Consider the following 22,981-nt stretch of genomic DNA (forward strand, 5'->3'; position numbering starts at 1 on the left):
GTTTCCTTTTTCATGAATCTTTATCACTATGTTGTTACCTTCTCATTCAAGTCTCAATTTCAGTAACTCTTCTCCTAATATTATTTGAAAAATGGCTTCCTCTCACTCTTCACCAATGATTCTTCAGCTCAGCCTCTTATTTTTGTTCCCTTGAAAATACTTATCAACGCTTTAATTATTTTTATTACTTACTCATGCCTGTATTCCCCCACTGGAAGGAAAGCTTCACGAGGGTAGGCACCACATATGTATTATTCATTGTATCCTAGAACCCTAGGGCAGAGCCTGTCACAGCAAGTTTTAATCGATGTTGGAGAATAAAGAACAGCCCAGAGTTTAAAGCCCCTGCCTTCTTTGGAACTTCCATCCACTTTCAGAAAATGACCTTGGCATGAACAAGCTGATGCTGGTGATGATAAAGGCCCCCTTGTACCCTACTCCAGTAAAGTGATGCTTGCTCCCCTATACCACTGTGGAGGTCCTCTGCCATCTTAATGCTATTCTTGCTCTCTGGACCCATCAATGAAATGAGTACTTACTGTCACAAGGGCTGTGCCTTACTACTTAACTGGGTATTCACACTGGTGCTTATGTGACTCATAGCAGGGACTTCCCCCCCATCCCCAACACCAGGCTACATGCAGCTTGAAGTCTGGGTACCATGATAGGTCTTACAGGTTTGCTGAATGAATTGACTTACCCATTTCATTTCCTCAGTGGCACCAAAAACAGAATAACCATGAGTAACAGTGGTGGATCCGTGGTGGGAATAAACATTAACAGGTACAAACTTTCGCAAGAGCCTATGCTTAGAAGTGGAGAATTAAAATCAACTTCACCTTTCCCTCATAAATACTATTTTTGTCCTATTATTCATAGCTACCTTTGGCAGGTTCCACCCAATCAGTGCTTGCTCTCTGTTCTTCACATTGGCCCCACGAGGAGAGCTCATATTTCCACACAGCATGGAAAGCAAAGTGAAAGCAGGGCAGGAATTTGCTGATTGGTCTGTGGTCTGTTCACGAAGCTGACAAGCTTCTCACTGTTGTGGTTCCACTAGTCATCTGATTCTCTCCTGCTTCACAAAAGGCAATAGGAAGAACATCTTTAATTCTGGTAGAACAGTCCGATCTTGGTGCATGCCACAACTTAATTGAAGAGAAAATAACCTGTCAGCACTAGTTATGTGAATTTGTCTCCATATACCTCAAAGTCCCCAAACGGGGCCAGTCGCAGTTATCTGAAACCTGCCAGCAAGCTAGGGAACTGGGTCCTGGGAAATGTTTTTGGACTAGAACTGCTCTATCACAGGAAAAAATCTAGAACCTAAAAAGATCTTCAGGCTGTATATGTCTGGGATAATAGTCTGCTCACCCAGTTCTCATGTGCATAAAATGTGACTGGAGTATGAACCGTGTTCATTTCCTGTACAATAGTTTTTCTTCCCAAGTAGGGAGTCCCCTCGTACCTGCTGTACTGAAAAAGGCTTAATCCTTTTCACTTCAGCCATGTGAATTTCACACTATAATGGGCCAAGTTTTGGGAAAACAAAGCAGTTATTTTATACCTGCCCAACTTTCTGTTCACACAGGAATATCAGTGGTGAAATCTCCTTGAAAAAGATCCTTGATTTTACAATTACATCTGCACACTTTCCCACTGAATATAATTCTCTTCACAAAGCCACACCTTGAGGTGTAAACTTGAAAAGAGCAACCAGAGCTAAACTGCAGGCATTCTTCTTTCCTAGTTCCAGACATCCCTATGTAGGCTGTTTATTTTTCAGCTTTCTGATATAATGTTGGGTTGATATGTCTGTCATATGACAGCAAGAAAACCAATTACATGAGTCACGCTCTAAAGTGATCAAATGCTGGCCAATGAAGCCAGAGCTGCTTTTGATTCATTAGAATTCATTTTTCAGCCATGCATTTTTACAAGGCAATGTAGTTCAGTTGGTATTGCTGTTTTTATATACTTCTTTATTTAATTCAAAGTACATTATTTGTAACATACTGCTAAAAAGTCACAAAGTGAAGGAAGGCATTAATTGATTGTTCATCTCCTAAAGCTTTATTTCCACAATATGTGGTAAGTGCTAGAAAAGAAGAAACGTCTCAATTTGCCCAAAACCTCCAACATGGCTTTCTAATAAGTAAGACCACAGGGTAAAAGCATTCCTCAGCATTTGACTAGTGAAGACTCCCACAGCTGCTAAGATTAGGTTTCTAGCAGGACTTCCCACTCTCTCCTCAACTGCATGAGTGAAAAAATACAATGGTCTCAGCTTGATTCCAACTATACTTTATTTCCTGAACTTACAGTTTGGTTTTCTTTAGGATAAAGCTGTTTAAAGTCAATTGTAGCAACAAAAAATAATGACAATGTCATGAATATTCTTACTGAAAAGCTGTGCACCTTGCTTAGGCACTAAATTTACTGTCAGTCTACCCAAAAAATATAGGGACACAAGAGCTGACTGACGTAGCAAGAAATGTCTATTTTAAGAATCAGAAAAGGTGGTTGTTTTCCAAAGTGTCATTCGTTATGTGGATAGTAAAATAAACAGTTTTCTATGAGCAAATAAGTACAAGGTATACAGAGTTAAATAAAAGTTAAATGGGTTACCTTTCTGCAGCATTTCTGAGCTTTTAATATTCTGACATGTATTCAGAATTTTAAAAAATTTCTTACTGAATTTTTCTCATAAAATACAACATTTTGTAGGGCTAGTGTTGCATGAAACTTTTTGAATCTTTGGAATAAGCCACTTAAAAATGTCTGAAATATTTTACTATCTTTACTATCTTGGACACAGGATTCTACCTTTCTATCATAAGGATATTTTATATAGAGCCATCTATATACAACACAGTAAAGCACAGTGAGTATGCTTCACAATGCTCTTTGGTATAATTACTGTTTCCTACCTTGTTGATCAGGCAATTCTGGTAAGGGCCTTTTTCTTCAAAACACAAGGTGATTTGACGAAAGCATGAATGAACAAAAAGAGGGACTACATAGACGTGTGACTGCCACATCTGTTAGCAATGCATTTGGTAAGCCTTCCCCTGTCACTATATATATTCAGAAATAATGACAAAAAAATGTAGTTCCTCTGGGCAAATGAAACGGAGGTGCAAATTAGAATCACACCTCCAGTCTCATTTCAGTATCACTTCTTGTCTGGATAAACAACACTCACTCTCACTCTCCTACTCATGGCAAGTAGCCACTGTTAACACTTGCATTAGGGATCAGTCACAACAAATTACAGTTAAGTTTCACACCGCACTGCAGGAGGCAGCCTGGGCCCAGGAGAGCATAAGAGTAACACTGGGCTGCATTACCGATTATGAGAAAACTAGCGTTGGGGCTGAAAAGGCCCCTGTGCCTCAGTCACACGAAGTGGTTAAAATTCTAATACTCTTAAGTGGTATCTTAGTATTTCTGTGTATGGTGGTTTATTATTCTCTGTGGAGAGTAACAGTAGGTAGCTGCTTGCAAAATGGGTGATTTTGATCACCAATCATTTTCAAGAACACAAGAGATCAGTGGTACTCAACTGTGAAATCTTTATTATATAATGGGAAACTGCCTGTCTGGATTAAAAACACAAACAAATTTCACTTCAAGATGATTGTGTGAGACGCTAAACTTTCAGGATGTGAAAAGTATCTACAGACTATGAGCCACAAAAATATCCATGGGGAAGATGAGAAAAATAAGGACTAGAGACACAGTTCATACATGAATTCCCCCTATCTAGTTGGGGGGCAGAAGAAAAATGGGGTTTTGTAAGCTGGATCCCAAGACGCCTAGTTTATTGTTTATTCAAGTAGGGCAAAGTCTACTTTTTCAAGTGAAAGACAAAGGTAAATCTGAATAAAAGTTCATCAAATGCATGTAATTAATCTCTTCTAAGTAACAAAAAGTAAAATAAAATTGTAAACCTTTAAGAAGTTGTGGGGTGGGCACGGTGGCTGTGCCTATAATCCCAATGCTCTAGGAAGCAGAGGTAGGAGGATCGCTTAAGCACCCGGGAGTTCAAGGTTGCAATGAACTATGATTGTGCCCCTGTACCCCAGCATGGGTGACAGAGCAAGACCTCGTCTCATTAAAAAAAAAAAAAAAAAGATTCAGCATAAATATGAGAAATAAGTAGAGCTAAACAGTCTTTAAGTGAAGCAAACACAGATAAATTCATTCACCATCAGACTTGCTCCTGTTGGAGGCATATTACTTTCTAGGGCACCTCTGAAGTTTTCTGAGGGTTCCTGACATCTCAAGATGAAGGAGCAATCAGGATGCTTTGTGATATTGAGCCAGGTGATTTTCTGAGATCTGGGAACAGGATTTGTTTGATAATTTAGCAAATTAAGATGGAGGGTGTTGGAATTCAGTCAGGGTAGTTGGCAAAATATTAAGGGAAATATTAGGGAAAGTTATGGAATATAGTCTCACACCTTTTGGAAGGCTGAAAGGTAAAGATTAGGGATAATAGAAGTTTATCCCGCATTGCATTGTCTCTAACTGGCTTGTTTACTCATGTAAACTTTGTGCTGGATGGCCCTGGTGTGGGGTGTAGAAGGGGAATTACCCATTAATGGTGTTTGTTCTGGGAACCAAAGCTTTTATCATTTGTAAAACCACTCTTTTAATCATGTTACTTATCCACAAGCCTGTTGACTTAGAACCTCTGTTATTAAATCTGTACAGCTAGTAAGAGGTTAGGTAGCTGCAATCTCCCTCCGAGAGTAGCTGACAACCTTCCTAGCTCACTCATTCACTGTACTCGGTATATGAGTGTATTTTATTCATCTGTCACAGAGTCAGGGTTTGCAGGACAGACCCCCCACAGGTAGTGATCAACATCTTGGAGGGGAGTTTTTTTAAAATGTCCTTCAACACCAAGTAAAACATGGTTGGGTTTATGATGGTTGTAGTTCTCTTTTCTATGAAGTTCCTGTCGATATGATTTAGGTATCTGTCAGCCCCTCCAGAAGTAGAGGAAAATTAGAATCGATCATTTCGATGTCCCCTCATCCATACATTCTGGGACATCCATTAGCATAGGTGTCCTTTGTGATTTATAAGAAATTCTTATTGGGAAGGGCTCCTTATAACCCAATATCCACACATTGTTATTAATAACTCTCAATAATGGCATCTGTCATGTGCCAAACATAACACTAAGTACTGGATATGCATTACCTAACTATCCCTTCACAACGAATCTCTAAGGTACGTTTTATATGTTCATTTTAGATGAGGAAGTTGAGGCTCAAAGATTTAATTCAGTCGTTCCAGGTAACAGAGCCAAGAAGTAAACAGCACAGATTCATTCCTGGCCAGTTTGGTTCTAATAAGCATGTGCATACTTTTATTGAGAAACTACTAGGTAAAATGAGGAAAACAAACACAGATAACGAAGACATATGTGGTCAACATGTTTAAAGCTTAGTGAAAACAGAAGTGTGACCCACTAACCATGATAAAGGCACTACAACAGACTTTAGACCAAGAGGGAAGAATTCAGAAGGTTATGCTTGAAGTAAAGCTTGGCAGAGAGAAAAAGGTTCTCTTTTCTCATTAAAATCCTCCTCTCCCTTCCAGGTTCATCAGGGATTCATAAGCACGAAAAGGACATTTAAGATGAAGAAAAAAATGTAAGGGGGTGGAAAATGAAGCTCACATTTATGAAACTGCAAACTATCTAGGTTGGCTGAGGTGTAAGCATGTGAAAGGAACTGTATAGGGTAAAACTAGAAAGACAAGATTGAGGTAGTTTTGTAAGCAAGAATTCTGTGGAATTGTATTAAACCTCCTCCACATTACTGCCAAATTCCATCGACATCTATACTTCCATTTTCTTGCAAGTCTCTTCATTTCAGTTCCATAGGCATTTTCCTTTCCTCTCCCTTGTTCTACTGCAAAGTCACTTGGTCTCTAAGTCCTCTTCCATCTCTCTTGAATTCTCCTTCAAATACAGCTCAAACTAAGTCACTATTTCTCATCTACAAACCTGGCCTCACAAAGAACACTCATGGACCTCTATAACTTGGTCCCATGCCTTGTCTATCAAGATCTGGCCCCCATTCATATCTGTGAGCCTTGCCTCTCACTATTCCCTCCCTTGTCCCTGACACTAGTTAAAAGGAACTATTGGGAAGTTCTTAAACTCTCATCTCTTCTTTCTTACCTCTGAGCCTTTACATAGGACCACCTCTGCACGTGGAATGCCTCTCCTTGCTCTTCATATGTGCCCAGCTAATTCCCCTTTGTCTCCAAGTCTCAGGTGATAGGTTCTGTCCATCAGGAAGACATGTCTGTCTCCTCACATCTAAGGTGTGCTCCTTTGCTTTCTATGCACCTTGATGCACTCACTCTCACCATTCAGTATTGCAAATGCTTTTCTACTTGTCTTTTTCATTTATTACCTTAGGCAGCTATTGAGCATCTGCCATCTCACACAGGAAAAAAACGAACTATTTTCTATTACAAGCCAATACTACTGAATTCACTCATATATTACTCATTTTTCAGAACTCTTCTTCAAATTCTGAAGAAAAATACTAAAGAAAAACTATGCATTCACATAATTTTGTCCACTCTCTTCCACTTACTTCCTCTGCTCTTAGATACCTACCTTAGCTATTGGCCCCCTTGAGACCTTAACAAACATCCATCAGTACGAGAGTGAGTCAACTTAATATACAAACAAGTACCACTGCTCCATGTACCATTTTCAAGAGACTATTACATAAATTTCATTAACCTCAGTTGGTACCAACAAGCATGCAAGTCCACTGGACTTGTACGGGAGAAAATAAGTTAGTATATTCATCTCTCTGTCACTACATTTCCTCACATTCTCTGTTCTCCATTCAGTCTTCTCTGTTGAGAGTAAATTCTCCTAGTGAAAACAAGTTCTTGAGTGCTCAAGGCACTGCGGGACTTTGAGGCTTCCATATATCTCCAACACTGAGAGGTTTATTTCAAGTGGGGGCACAACCAGTTGCCTGATTGTTGACTCATCCAATCAAAGAAAATTGATAAAACATTTAAAATGTTAATATTGCCCTCTAATCACCTGGCAAATATTCCTCTCCCTGCCACTTACTCCTCTCACAAATCCAAAGGCAAATACCAGACACATCAAAAGCAAGACACTGGCCTCTTTAAACTGGGAAGATAAAGCAGAAGAACTTTCAGGTGGGCACAATTAGCACCTCCCGAGGGAGAAGAGAGATGGGGAAATGATGCAAAATATTGTGCATACACTTAACTGGTATTCACATTCCAGCTTGCGAACAATTTCTAATTCACTTGCCTAGATAGTTAACCATCAGTCTGGATGTAAAGAATTCAAGCCCAACCAAGAAACAGGAAGCATAAGTTCTGTCACAAGTGTGTTTATTTTGGTGGCTCACATCTGCAGCTTTTTCCCCCTCAATGTATTTTTTTCAGAACCAAACTAGGAAGGGAACAAAGTTACTGGGCCTAAATCCATCACTGTGATTGTGATATGCTGAACCACCCACAGCATCATGAGAAGGAAGCTATTAGTTTCATGCTGAAGAACTCCAGCCCACATAGGGGCAGAATCTAGAAGTAAAGGAACAGTCTATTCAGCATGATTAACTTTATTCAGCATCCCCAACAATGTCTCAGGGCTGATCTAGTCACACAGTTTAAAAGCAGCATATCTAAAGGGATGTGTTCTGGTGGATGTTCCAAGGTACCTGATGTTCCACCGGGAGTCCTGCAGCAGCAGGAGATCTTCTTGGTGCTGATAACGTTACTGCTAAATAACTAGAACTGCGAATAGAGACTGAACACTGTGTAGGTGCAGGGCTAAACTGTCTTAAACCAAACTTACAAAATCAAAGGGTGTGGTTGTCACAACAGCAGCCTTGTCAACTGCATTGCACGAACCCAAATTCTTGGATGGGAAAATCTCTTCTACAGATTGAGTTCCTGTAATCTAGGGAAAGGGTCAGCAAACTACGGCCTGCAGGCCAATTCCTGCCAGCCACTTTTTTTGTAAATGAAGTTTTACTGGAACATAGCCACATTAACTTGTTTAAATATTAACTACTGTGGCTTTTGTGCTACAGTGGAAGAGCTGAGTAGTTGTATAGGGATCATATCGTCTATTACGTGGCTCTTTACAGAAAAATTTTGCCAATCCCTGGTCTAGAACAGTGGAGCATTCACCAATTCTTGCTCTGCAAAACCTGGTTCTAGATCAAAATTATTTTGTCTTAATGCTGCAGTTCTCACTGAAGATCCTAGTATTTAAGGCTTTGGGTTGGCCCCCAGACATCCCAACCCTCTGCTTGGAAACACTATAGGAACAGGTCCAGGTGGCAACCCTGCAAATCTGAACAGATGCCTATTTTTCTTCTGCCCATGAGACAGATGGTCCTCAGAGAGGGGGAGAAGAATTAGTCCATAAGAGAGAATTCTCTGTGCAGCACTAATTTTGGAAATGTATCCCTGATCCATCTGGCCAAAGAGGATTCCTTAGGAGTACCTTTGCTATTCGGGTTTGCTTAACATTCAGGAGGGAAATCCTAAGTTCCAAGGCTAGAACCTCAAATATCTGCTCTCTGTCAAAATGTTAAGTACAGCCCTTGAGACAAGAAGTCTCAAGTAATTATGACAGAAGATGATTATAAGGATGAAGACAAGGATGGCTACCTACTTATTCAGGGACTCCTTTTCAGAGAATTTCTTCACTTTCTCTGAAGTAAATTTTCCATTAAGTGAAAAATACCAATATTCTGCTACATACAGAAAGCAGGAAGAACAATATTTTTTGACTTGCTAACAACAGTAGCTCTCCTCTAGATGTAACAATGTTTCTCCTTCTCATTAACCACCTTAACTCATCTTTGATATCCAGACCTTGTTATTCTAATGAATATTTTCCCCTGAGTAACAAACCATAAATCTGCAAAGTTAATTAGGACTCGGATCTCTCATTTTCCCCCATTTCATTCCTAACGCTTGGCCAGTGGTGTCCAAGGGAGAGAATAGTCATGGGTTCTTAGTTTCTGTATATGGTTGGGCCAGTAAAGCCCCTTCCTCGTCCCTTTTTTCTGCTTATCACTTGAGACAGAATCTAAAAACTACACAAAAATAGAATGGAATGTCTTATACTTTCTCTTTTATAATTAATTGGTAGAGAGACATTTAAAGTGTGCATATACTTAAAAATATGATTTATCCAGGCGTGACATGGACTCAGGCGGCTAAAAGCCTAAAACAAAACAAAAACAACAAAATAAGCAATAAACAAAAACAAAATAAGATGGGTTGGACAAGCATGCTAGCATAGCAGGGGTGCCCAATCTTTTGGCTTCCCGGAGCCACACTGGAAGAACTATTTTGGGCCACGCATAAAATATACTAACACTAATAATAGCTTATGAGCTTTATAAAAAATTGCAAGAAAAATCTCATGTTTTAAGAAAGTTTATGGATTTGTATTGGGCGGCATTCAAAGCTATCCTAGGCTGCATACAGCCCAGAGGTTGGACAAGCTTGCTATAGAGGGTTGGTTCTCTTCAGGCCACAAAGAATAGGCAAGAGACAATATTAAGATCAAACATAGGGGGAAAGTTAGGCAACTAGAAGCACAAGCATTAAGAAAAGCCAACTGCTGGCGGATTCTGATTATTCAATCTCAGGGATGGGCTTCTGAAGATGGACTTGGATGTAACTGGAAGAGTTGAGTAGTTAGCGATCACATGAGCCTACCATTTACTACCTGGATAATCTGAGTCCTCATTTATAAACAAAATAAGATCATAGTTACTGTTGTTGTTATTGTGAAGACTGAACGAAAAATACATAGAATTCATTTAATAGTGCCTGAGTTAAAACACAGTAAGTCCTTAATATGCACTTAACAATCATTACTGAGCAAAGTTCCTTCTAAAAGCATAGTTGCTGTTAGAAGCAGAAACAAAGGTGGAGCAGAAAAGAAGTAACAAGGGAAAGATACCTTTCTTGACTTTCTTCTGAGTCATGTACTTGGAGACAAAGGAAAATTCTTAGTGCTTTTGGTCCCAAAACGCTGTTATGGCCATACCTGTGACCCTGACAAGAACCTTCACCCCGTTTCAAACATTAAGGGAAAAGACAATGCTGCTTCACATAATGCAGGTCTCTGCAGATGATGCTGTGCCACAGAAATGAATCCAGAAATAGTTACATCCCCAGCACTGCTACACGAGTTGTAAAATAAATGTTTCTTAGACAAAGCATAAGTAGCTGTAACGTTAGGAAAATAATATCAGTGATCCTAACATGTTAAAGGCTTAAATTTAGCCTCACAATGTTTTCTTAAGAATTAATATACTATCTGTTTATAAAATTTAACTCTGTACTTTTCTACAACTGTTAACACCTTCTACGTGAGGTCCTAGAGATTGTAGACACAAACTGTAGGAACAGAGACCATGAACAAACAATAAACCAAGAAACAAGAGTTGATTTCATGACAACCAGGTTGGGAACAAAACTGACAAATGGAAAGCAATACTTGATTTGTAACTAGAAGCAAATGGGTAGCGAGGACAGATGACAGAACACAGCTGTGATGACTTCTAGCCGCTGATAATCTCATAAAGCTCACCTCTGGGGCAACTTCCTGAAAGCAAATCAAGATTAACCCTGCTCCTCGCAGCAGATGCTTCTCTTTTTCCAAGCTCCATGGGTTTAGGTTACATCTGAGCTCACTTTTACCCATGTTGCGAGCTAATTACAAAGAATCCAGAAATGTAGGAACGAACTGGGAATACTGTAGGCTGCTTCAACAAACCTTAGCACCATCTGCTGAAATATTAAGATGCTTGTTTAAAAAGTTGGCTGTCAGAGAAGGAGGTCACAGCACAGACAGTGGGGAAGTTCTCTTAAATAATTTCTTTTTACTTCTCTTTCCTATATACAAGCAGTAGGGCACTAAGCCAAAGGTGAACCATCCATACTAGACCATATCTGCTACCTTCTCCTGGTCCAGGTGCCAGCAGGAAAGAACTTAGAGAGCCTTGGTCATCAAAAGAGAAAAGATACCGTCAAAAGACTGTAGCATGTTTGTGAATTTCAGTGAGCAACAACAGTCATTTGGGAAAACAGAATGGAGTGTCTTAAACTCCTTTTCCCTTTTATTATTAGTTGGAGAGAGATATTTAAAGTGTACATATACTACTGAAGGAAGACATCATATAAATATGATTTTATCCAGGTATGACAATCCCTTAGTAATCTGAAACTTGTGAGATTTGCGGGTTCCCTTTGTAGGTTAGCTGTTTCTCAAACAGAAGCAGCTGAAAAGAGCCTCAGCTTTGTAGACAATGATCAGGCCAATGGTCAGAGTTCCAAGGGGCTTACGGAAAGCAAAAGAAAGCCTTGCATCATTTAATGTCAGTGTTAAAAGGCCCCAACAGAATCACACATTAGTAATAGTAACAGCAGCAGCTAACATCTTTTGAGCATGTACCAAGCACTATGTTAATGGTTACATCGGTTATTTATTAAGTCTTCCAACATTCTCAGGTAGGTACTGTTGCCTCATTGTATAGAGGAAGAATATAGATGCTTACAGAAATTAAGGAACTTACCCAACAGCTTATCAGTTTGGAATGGGTAAAGCTGGTACAGAAGCTAAGCCGCTGACTACAGAAACTAATTTCACTTGTAACCATGATACTGTATTGACCATGTACTGAGATTCACGTAAGCCCCTTACACAAGCAAGTTTCATAAGAATATGAGTAGTAAAGTGGAAGACAAGGATCTTCTAAGAGCTGAAAAACATGCTTCAGGTAGACCGCAAGTGGAGCCAAAGTAACTGGAAGGATGCCAGGCAGCACAAGTTCATGGGTCTTCACTCTTGTGTATCACTATTACTGGCACTAGGCTACTCTGCGTATCTGCTTTCCCTTCTATTAACTTGTTTCTATTCTCTGTAACTGACCCAAGTCACTCATCGGCTAGGCTACAGATTGGCTGTCCTTGAGTTAGGTACCAATGATTCAATTAACTGAGGTCAGGTACAAGAGTGGGGGTCTGAAGGGCTGCTGAGGGCCCTGACTTCAGCAGAAGTTATGGGAAAGGCAGACACCTATGGAAGGGGCCATAAGAACAGTGAGCTCTATGCTGCTTATGTAGTACACAAAGCAATTCTGCATCATTGTTTGTTCTCTGCTTCACATTTCTGGCATTTACAGAGATTATTTATATCCAAAAGCGCACACAGATGACTTTTCAGTCCCAGCGGTCTATGTGTAGTTACTACATAGCATAGTATATACATACATGAAGATTTTTCCTACTACAAAGTACAGAGGACTAACAAAGACAGGTAACTTATGAAATTTCTCTCTTCCTTCTTCACTCTTTGTTTCAAAGTCCTGTTTATTAGAATTAAAAGGTGCATGGTCCTGATTTCCACTTACCAGGAGGCTGGTCATTTTTCATCATTACGTAGAGGGGTGGCTCCAAGTTTAGCTCAACCATCTGTCGTCCCTCGCAAGCCTGAAGGATTCACAGCAGGACGGGAAGAGTTTGCCAGCCCTCTCAAGCAGGCTCTGAGGGCAGGGTTGACAAGTCACTTCCCAAGCCTAGGTGGACCAGACAGGAAGAAAAGACCCATACATATGACTAGACAGAGCCAGACACACAGAGATAATAGGTCATCCTAACAGCAAAGCTGGCCTCCAGAAAGAAGAAAACCCACCATGCAACAATCACTATCAAAGCCACAGGTATTCACATGGCATACTTCCATTGAACTCCAAATGTCTCTAGAGCAAAAAGGTTAAAAATGTTCTTGTGCTAAGTAAAACCTCCTTTTCATGCAAACAAGAATTAATCACATAAACATTACATGGTGACATAAGCCAAAAGATCAACAAACCTTTATAGTAAGTACAATCAATCCACTGGAAAAAATAATTACTGTTCAAAAAAGCAGGAATTTTTTTTTTCCTAAGAAAATTTAGCTCTGAAGATACCCCTAACTCTTAACATACTTCATCCAGGTGGTGCTCAGCTCTGCATAGCTTCCTACAGGAGTCAGCTTAGAAAGGATGAGGGGGGAGTACAAATAAAGGGGGATTTTACAGCCCTTTTTATGAAATGTTAAAATCCTGAAATATTACACGTAATTTCTCCAGACTCTTTTAAATATGCTTTTAACAAACTGGTAGGACAGGCATGAGAAAGTATATGAGGCTCGAAGTAACCAGGAGCAAATGTAACCCCAGGCTCTGCCATTTAAAGGCCTTTGTTACATATAGCAAGTCCTCCACAGTCTCTTGAGATTGAGATTCTTACCTTCTCACCAATGCCAATGAACATCTTAGTACCTCCCTATCTATCTCGCAAGGTTCTGCAGATCAAATTAAAATGTATATTCAAAGATTTACAACCCTGAAATAGTCATCATTGTTAATGGTGGCATGGACTCAAATTTATTTTATCCAGCTTTCAATAAAACAGGGTACACAGTGAGAATGGGTTCCAAAGGCTGGGTTAAAACCCCAAATTTAAATCTTAGCTCTCCAAATAAATCTTGGGACTCTACTTACACTCTTGTTTCCTCAGCTGTAAGACTGGAAAACTCAACTCATTTTGTAGAACTATGAGGGGGTGCACACAAAGCAGGGCTAACAATAGCTACTAAATGAAGTAACGGCTTTCTTCTTCCAATCCTGTGGTCCTTTGCAAATAAATCTTCTATAATTATCCAATGACTTTATAGTATTATATTCTAAATATATATGTAATACGAAATGGCCAAAATGAATACAAAACTTTTCCTAGGACACATTTCCCAGAAAATATCCAACCTTTTCAATTCTTAATGTTGTTCCAAAAAGCACACCTTTGTAAGTTGAAACAAAATAAATTTACAGGCAGTAAAGCTTTAAAAATCCTGACACCTGTCATATAGGAACACCCTCTTTTAGCAATTACTTTATATTATCTATAAATGAGTTACTTTTTATTAAAGGAGATAAGTGAAAATTATGGGCAAATGAGCAAAACATCACATACCCGGGCTTTACCCACAAATCTAAAAAGTAGAGTTTGCTAAGGGATGCATCCACTGCAAGTAGCAACTTCTTTCCCTTCCATTAACACATATCAAGTACTTGATGCAAACCAGAGGAGATAATGATTTAAACACTACAGAAAAAATATCCTCTAGAAAAACTTACTTTTTGGATGCGTATAATTTTTGGGGTGTGTATGCCACTGCTATATTAGGATTTTACAACAGAAACAAGAATATGTGTCAACTCAAAGGAGTTTTCATTTTGACAAGAACACAAACATTACTATTAAACTCATCCAACATCCAAATCCTCCTGTTTCCCGTCTTAAAGATTTAGCAGTCTTAAAGGCTAAGGGCCAGTACTTCCTGACCACACTGATCAACCAAAGGGCTGGCAACCCTTGAATGTACCCGCGATCTCAGTGTATAAACACACAAAAACACCTTAAGGCAAAGTAGGAGGCGGCCAAGCCTTGGCTGCTTGAGAACTGCCTGAAATCAATTTAAATACGGAAAAACCAAATGTCCATGTCAACAGCCGGGTTCTGGTATGTGTTGGCTGTACTTAGCAAGAACAACAACATTATCAAAGTTCTTAAAAGTAGAATTTAGAAAAGCAGAGATATGCAATTTGTTTTTTCATTTTAATGGACAAAAAGCACAGCCCCAAGCCAACCTATTAAATGGTTTATTGGAAACTGCATATCATTCCCTGGCCTATTTATCTATAAATAGATTTTTACTTCTAGTAACCACAGAACAGTTTTTTCCATCAACCACAGTACTTTGCAGAGTAACTTTTAACAAATAAATGTGGAACTACTGTAGACTCCACCTCCAGCCCCTGGTAAAAGTAACCACAATTGGTTGCAAAGGATCTGCTATAGTTTGAATGTCCCCTCCAACTTTCATATTGAAATTCAACTGCTATTGTGACAGTATAATAGGTAGAACCATTAGGGGGTGATTAGGCATTGATAGCTCTGCCGTCATGAATGAATTAATGCCATTATCACAGGAGTGAGTTCCTGATCAAAGTCAAGTTCAGCCTCTGCTTTGCTCTCACATTCTCTCTCGCCCTCTAGCTTTCCCCCATGGGATGATTCAACAAGAAGCCCCTACCCAAATGCTGGTGGCATGCTCTTGGACTTCCCAGCTTTGCAACCATGATACCAATAAATTTCTGTTCATTATAAGTTACCTAGTCTGTATATACCCAAAGGAATATAAATCATTCTATTATAAAGATGCATGCACACATATATTCACTGCAGCATTATTCACAATAGCAAAGACATGGAATCAACCCAATTGTTGATCAATGATAGACTGAATAAAGAAAAATTTAGCAGATATACACCATGAAATACTATGCAGCCACAAAAAGGAATGAGATCATGTCCTTTGCAGGGACATGGATGGAAACGGAAGGCATTATCCACAGCAAACTGGTGCAGAAAACAGAAAACTAAACACCACACATTCTCACTTATAAGCGGGAGCTGAGCAATGTGAATAAATACAAACAGGGAAGGGAACACCACACACTGGGGCCTGTGTATGGGGAGGGAGAGTATCAGGAAAAATAGCTAATGCATGCTGGGCTTAATACCTAGGTGACAGGTTGACAGGTGCCACAAATCATCATGGGTCATGTTTACCTGTGTAACAAACCCATACATCCTGCACATGTATCCCAGAGCTTACAAAATTAAAAAAAAAAAAAATTACCCAGTCTGTGGTACTCAGTTATAGCAGCATAAAATGGACTAAGACACAATCTTAAACTAATTGAGTTCAACCACCTAAATGATACTTGGAATATCCCAGCCCTGGGGGCCATTCAACCATGCTACAAGATGTCCAGGGAAAAGACAACTCCCAATGCATGTACCCCAGGCCTATAAAATCAATTTTTGGGCCCAGGAATCTATGTATACATGTTTCAACAAGCCCTCTGGGTCAATCTTTAGAATGTTCAACAAACACTGCCTCACAGCACTTCTTCTCAAACTTCAATGTCTGTATGGATCAACCTGGGACTTCTGTTAAGATGACTATGGCTCAGTAGTTTAGGGGTAGAAGCTATTATACAATGAATTTGCCTAAGTTTCCAAAGGATATCAATGCTATTGATCCATAGACTATACTTAGAACAAGAAGACCTTGAGAACAGATTCCATTGCTCTTATTCTACCTACTGTAATGATTTATTAGCAATCTAATTTGGCAATCAAGATTATGTGATGTTGAAGGCAATATGGTGATAATTGGACCACTGTCTGAAATACTGCACATTTTATTTCAAAAAGTCCGTATCATTCATGTTTATCCATTTCATTTTAGAGAGTGAGTGCTACTGTAAAAATGTACTTGAATATTTCCAGGTATTATTTCATTCACATACTACTCAGTTTCTAAATCACAGCTTGGTACCTGGAGGTCTGTGGTTTTCTTCATACAGAGTGCTCAACATTAGTCAAGTCAATCACTTTTCCTTTACCAGAGTTCCTCACCTGCCAAATGAAGGCATTTGCATCAACTAATCCACAAGACTTATTACTCCCCATGGGTAATAAGTTTTTCCATGAACAAAAGGAAAGAGCAAAAACAGAAATACCCACAACTGCCACCAAGATAATTTTCTACAGATAAAAAGCAGTTAAGATAACTCCCTATCTTGCCACCAAAAGAACAAATGCTATCTTGTCTTTGAAGGTAGAAAAATAAAGATTTTAATCTGAATCTTTGAACCACTGAAGCTTGCACAAGGTTCCCATAGCACAAGACAAAAAGATAATCTGGGTTCTATTCCAAAAAGTTAGACCCTGACCATGCTTTAGTCAGGATACATGCTTTAGTCTTTTTCATTCGCTTACCTAGAAACAGATCTTTCCATCTTACTCTGTGATGATGAAAGAAGCTAAACCCTAACTCCTTATTCCAATCGGGGGTTGTTCTGTCTTCCCAAACCTCGGGTTTTCCTATCTGTACAATGGGGACAGTATGCACCTTTCAGAATTATGAAAATTAGTAAATAGGTCATGGTCTACATTCAGCAAAGGAAAGCCATAACAAGAAGACAGTTTTATATAAGAGTTTGACACTAAGAGAAATATCTTCCCAAGTACACCCAAGAACTCCACACTAACACATAACCTCCTGATACTGTTTTATGATTCTCTCAGGATTCAACTTTGGTCAATAAATGGTGTTAGTCAAGCTATCAACTCTAAGCAGACAGTATTCTACTACTAAGAATAAATTCGAGCAGGCCAGGTTACTTCCTGGCTATTAACATCATAATATTTCCATCAAAAAGGAGGAAATTACAAAGTCTTGTATTAATAAGTGTACACTAAATACCACTCACCTGGGTCTCTTAAGAAATAGAACCCCAGACATTTCAACTTTACATTTGTCTGATTTTTATTGACACACACACACACACACACACACACACATACCCCATTTCAAAGGACCAGTTTATATACTGTCCAAGAAGGAAGACATTATAATTAACTGTTTATATCACTAGAGAAACATTCACACTTAAAAGACGTTCTTATCCAAGGACAACAGAAACAACACGTAGCAGTTTACTAAGTGTGTACACTTGCACTTTCTCTTGAAACACAGTAATTCCTTTTCCGTACTTTTCCTGGAGTCACTGTTTTATAATTTAGGCATATTTTCAACCCTGATACACGCTCAAAACAAATCCAAAATGTCAAAAAAACACAAAAAACCAATACAAATATTATCAGCACTAACTGATAATATAACTTTGATAGATATAATAAATTTTAGAATAAGCCAACCTCACACCCAATTATGAGTAGGTAGTAACTCCTCAGACTTCAGTCTCCCCTTTTATGTATCCTACATCCATTCTGAAAGCTCATGATACTCAAGGAACTGTGGTAGATATAGAGGGAACAGAACACTAAGTTCAACTGCAAGGAAAGTATTGCTCTAAGAGATTTTCCAGTCTAGAAAGCTGAAACATGAATTTTCACTAAGTTATGTATGTATTATAGCCTTCCCCTCACACACACAAAAAGCCCAGCTAGACTTTTTTTCCACGTGACGTATTTTCAGCAGTAAAATCAAACCACCTCACTTAAGTATAAAATTCAAATATTTCTATCAAGGCAACCTACAATTAACCATTATAATATACTGTGCTTTTAAGACTAGCTTAACAATTTGCTAACTGCAGTCCTTGGACAAGTTTTTAAACCTCTTTCAGTCTCATTTTATTCCTCTATAAAATTGTATTTGAGTATCTCTCTCATAACGTTAAATGAGATAATGCACATAAAGTACTTAGCACAGTGCTTGACCCAAAACATTTAGTCAAATACAGGTTTTCTGGGTGTCACCTGGTGTATCAACAGACTACCACAGACTTCCCAGACCCTGAAGAGGACACAACAGAGGAGGAGGAGGAGGAGGAAGAGGAACGAGCAGGGCAGGAACAGCTCAGATTTCCTATACTCTTTCCAGCTAACTCCAACCACAAATGTATTTCTGCCTTGGCTGAAAAAGCCCCGTCTATTACAAAGCCTGTCTGGGACCTACCCTAGAGCCACTGAATCAGAATCCAGGTGTGTCTGAAGCATCTGTATTAGTAAGTTCCAAAGGTGAGTTACCCAAGTTTGAGGGCCACAGAAGACAAAATGTTTTATAAGTGTTTCAATATTTGTTGAGACATGATTCAGCTAAGATCTGACGTTTCACTTTCAGCCTAATACAGCTGTCTAGTCTTCAAAACCTCAGGATCGCTGTCCAAAATTTCATTCAGAAGTCTTTCTAATGGAGTTCCTTCTGATTTACCTCCGCTCCTTGCCCAGGGCTCCTGCTCAATGTGGGGGAAAGGAGAGCATGATACGGAGGTGCCCTCACTGATCGCTTGACCCAGAGGTCTTGTCAGCCCATCTATCCTCACTCACAGCTCCATATCCTTCTCATCTCACTTTTCTGCATCTCTGATGGGTCCTTAACTAATTTATTCAAGATGATGCTACCACACTGCTTTCAATAAATTTATTATCACATCTAAGTACTGAAAAACACTAATAGACATACTTCAATTCTAATGTTGTTGGTGCCCTAGTCTATATTGGTTGGCTAGGTTTCCAAACAGATAAAATATAAATTTTCTCAAAGAAACAAAAAAATACATCAACAATTCACACTACCACTACAATAAATAAGTGTTCATTTAATCTTCATTAAAAGGAAAAAGGAAAAGCATTTCATTTGCTGAAATTCGCAATTTCAAATGGTCAATTGAAAACACAAATACTGTAGGAGACTATGGTATTATTTAAAAACAGTTTTCCAGAAAAAGCTTTATTAAAATGACTAGATAAATTACTAGATAAAATATACCAGCATTTATACCTCTCCAATTATATAAAAATTTCTACTGCAGGGAGGTGTGATTAAAGAACTACACTACTTGACTTAGTAATAGATCTAAGCCGGCTACTCAAACAGATTGCCATCTGGTCAATCAATTGCCATTTGAAAAGCTACGCTAAAAATATCTTCATATAAGTGCTTAAATCTCATCAAAATGTAATGACTTCTAATTAACTTATGCTAGCTAGCAGGAAACAAACTTGCAACGTACACTTTAGATTCCCACTTACAATACAATTACCGAAACCCTCCAAGATTCTCAAATTATTTCCCCAAAAAGAGACAAGGTAACATCTCCTGATTTCACTTACTATAAAGCCACTATAAACTAGTCCTAAATTAGAGCAATCTCTACTGGCCTTTAAAATGTAGGGGAGCCCATCAACTTGTTTCATACACAGAATATACAAAATACGCATTTTCGTATTTCCATAAAATGGCAACAGTACATAAAACTAAGCAGGTGGCTATTTACCAACTCAGATTATATACACTTTTGTAAAAGGGGGACAATACAGAATTCTCGGCTTCACAAGCTGAGAATCAGAGGAGGGAATATACAGTATGTAAAAGTATATTGTTTCCCAGGGCCCAGAAAAGGGACCAAGTCTCCAGAGCCGTAACAACAAGGAGTAACACACCAAAATATGGACTCCTTTTCCACTCCACCTTCATTGGCCAAGCAGCTGCCAAGAATAAAGGCCTCATCTCCCAATACCTGGCAAACAAATGCAATACTGCCTTGCAAATCAACTGCTTCTCCCAGGTGCTCATAAGCATACCTGGGAAGAAGCTTCAAGAATAAATTAAGGACTGTCCTTTTATGAGACTGAAGAGATCCCATGAAAGAATCTGGATGTCATGAAGACAGAAGTGGTTCTGGCAGAGAAAATGGTTGCTGGGATTATTAGGAAGCTGAAGAAACAGGAGTAGAAACATTTAAAGAAGGGGGAAAAAATGCCTGCTGTCCTTGCTGACACATCTTTGAAAAACAGGAGAACTCCAGAGGAGTGGGCAAAGACAAGTGTAAAACCCAAAAAGAAGAAAAAGCAAAAGCCCCAGAAGTCTCCTCAGGAGAATGGAATGAAAGACCCATCTAACTCTTTCTCCAAACCTAAAATAAATCTTTTTCAAAGAAGAAATTGGTTAGCAGCCACTGAGAAGGGACCACTGACACCATCAGTCTTCCCAAGCGGAAGACATCTTCACCCAAGGAGGAAGCAGTTAGTGATCCCAAAGAGGCAAGCAACAGGAGCGTGGCCAAGAAAAAGAGGAAATTCTCCACCAATGAGGAAGGAGCCAGTCAGCAGTGGACCTGAAGAGGCTGCTGGCAGCAAGAACAGCTTCAAGAAGAAAAAAAAGTTACATCCAGTACCCAAGGGATGTGTGCGGTGGTGCACACCTGTAATCACAGTACTTTGGGAAGCTGAGGTGGGTGGATCACCCGAGGTCAGGAATTCGAGACCAGCCTGGCCAACATGGTGAAACCGGATCTCTACTGAAAAACACAAAAATTAGCAGGGCGTGGTGGTGGTGGGCACCTGTAATTCCAGCTACTTGGGAGGCTGAGGCAGGAGAATCAGTTGAACCTGAGAAGTAGGGTTTGCAGTGAGCTGAAATCCTGTAACTGCACTCCAGCCTGGGGAACAAGAATGAAATTCCATCTCAAGGGAAAAAAAAAAAAAAAAAGTACTCCAGAAAGATTAGAATGCAGACTGACTTTCCCTGGTAGGTGGGGCATATCCTACCCCAAGGTGACATTTCACATTCTGTGTCCCATACCTCAATAAAAAATACTCACACATGAAGCATATTGTGAATCCTAAGGCAGTAAGATTATGGATATGCATAGAAATACACTCCTTCACCAAAATGATATTCATAGGCAGAAGTACAGACACTAGAAAAATACTGAACTCTTTCATTTGAGCTGCTGTTTCTGAAGTGTCAGCCATTAAACTCGAGCCAAGATTATCTAAAAAGATACTCTATCCAAAAGACACAAATCAATGGGCACCAGATTGTATCTGTGAATCTCTTTCTCATGCGTGCACATGCAGATTATCCCACAAAAGCTCTAACAACTCAAAAGCAGCAAACAAGAAGTAAACACAAAAGGAAAAATTCCTGAAAAAACAGCATAATGTTTTGAGATGAGTCACATTCAGGTCTGCATGGGGAAGATTCAGGAAAAGCAAGAGTACATGTTCTTTCTGCACATGCAACCACAGCCATCCTGGCTTGCACAAAGCAGCAAGGTGTTTAAGTGACTCTGATCAACACAGCATGCTGATGATCCCACTGAACATTTGATTTGGCTCAGGATCGCCCAATCGAATTTGCTAACACAGTAGACTCCAGAAGAATCACCTATTAAAAACAATCCAAATACATACTCTAAATGTGCATAAGGCCTTTTGTGATCCCCGCTGGAGCTTATCGTATCTAACAGCTGCAACTGTGACTGTTCTAGCTAATTGCTCTCAGCAACAAAAATAAACAATCACTTGAGGAAGGAGACTATCTGCCAAATATTAATGACTTTTTAAAGTCAAAAATCTCAAATCTTGGTTTAAAAACCTTGCTAGTGCTAAAAAGTCTCAAACAGTTAAGGAGGCCCTGAAAAAAAGTCCGTATTTTGTAGTTAATCTGCTCCTCCCACCCACCTAGCCCCTTCCCCAACACTAAAAAAAAAAAAAAAGAAAGAAAAAAAAAATGTGCCTTGCGTTTGGAAGAATTTAAGCAATCTGAGATATTTTAACTCATGTATAACTTTTTAACATATGGGGGAAAAGAGTCGCACTGATTGGAGCTATTTTTAAAGCGCAGCTCTACCGTAAAAATAGACATTTACTCATAAGGATGCTTGAATAGAGAACAAGCCCAATCTACGTCTCATTGTTAAGAAAGGGGTGAAAAAAGGCTGTCGTCCTTTCTGGAGAGCCGTTTATGGTCTGCCTGTGATGTCATGGCAGGATCCAGGTGCACTCTAACGAGCAGCTTTCAGTCTCATCAATTCTTTTAAAAGTGCTCTTCTACCATCAGCTACTTCTCTGAGCACAGGCAGTTAAGGAGCCAGTATTTACTCAGACCCTTGCAAGACAGAACATCACAGCAATCAGAGACCCAGGAAGGAGGAGGAAAAATTACTTACCCACAGTTGGGTTCATCGTTGTCCTCTCCTCCTGTCCCCATTAGGGAAGGAAGCATTTTCTTTAGCTAAGAAAAGAAAGGGCAGAAGTAGTTGACTTTTCAGTACTCTGGGACATCTACTTGACCTCTAACCATAAAGAGAAAAAGTAGCTTCATACTTCTCTCCCTGCAACCCTACTGCATAGCTGATGCCTGCAACCAAATTGCCCACCTAATACAGTTGCAAGTAGTCATTTGGGCATCACTACCTCAAACTGAGGCTTGGAGAGATGAGCTTAGTGTCTGGAGTTAATCTGTCTCTAGCCTTAATAAAAGCCTGGAGAC

Source organism: Saimiri boliviensis, chromosome 2, assembly GCF_048565385.1.
Source record: "Saimiri boliviensis isolate mSaiBol1 chromosome 2, mSaiBol1.pri, whole genome shotgun sequence".
Classification (NCBI taxonomy): Eukaryota; Metazoa; Chordata; class Mammalia; order Primates; family Cebidae; genus Saimiri; species Saimiri boliviensis.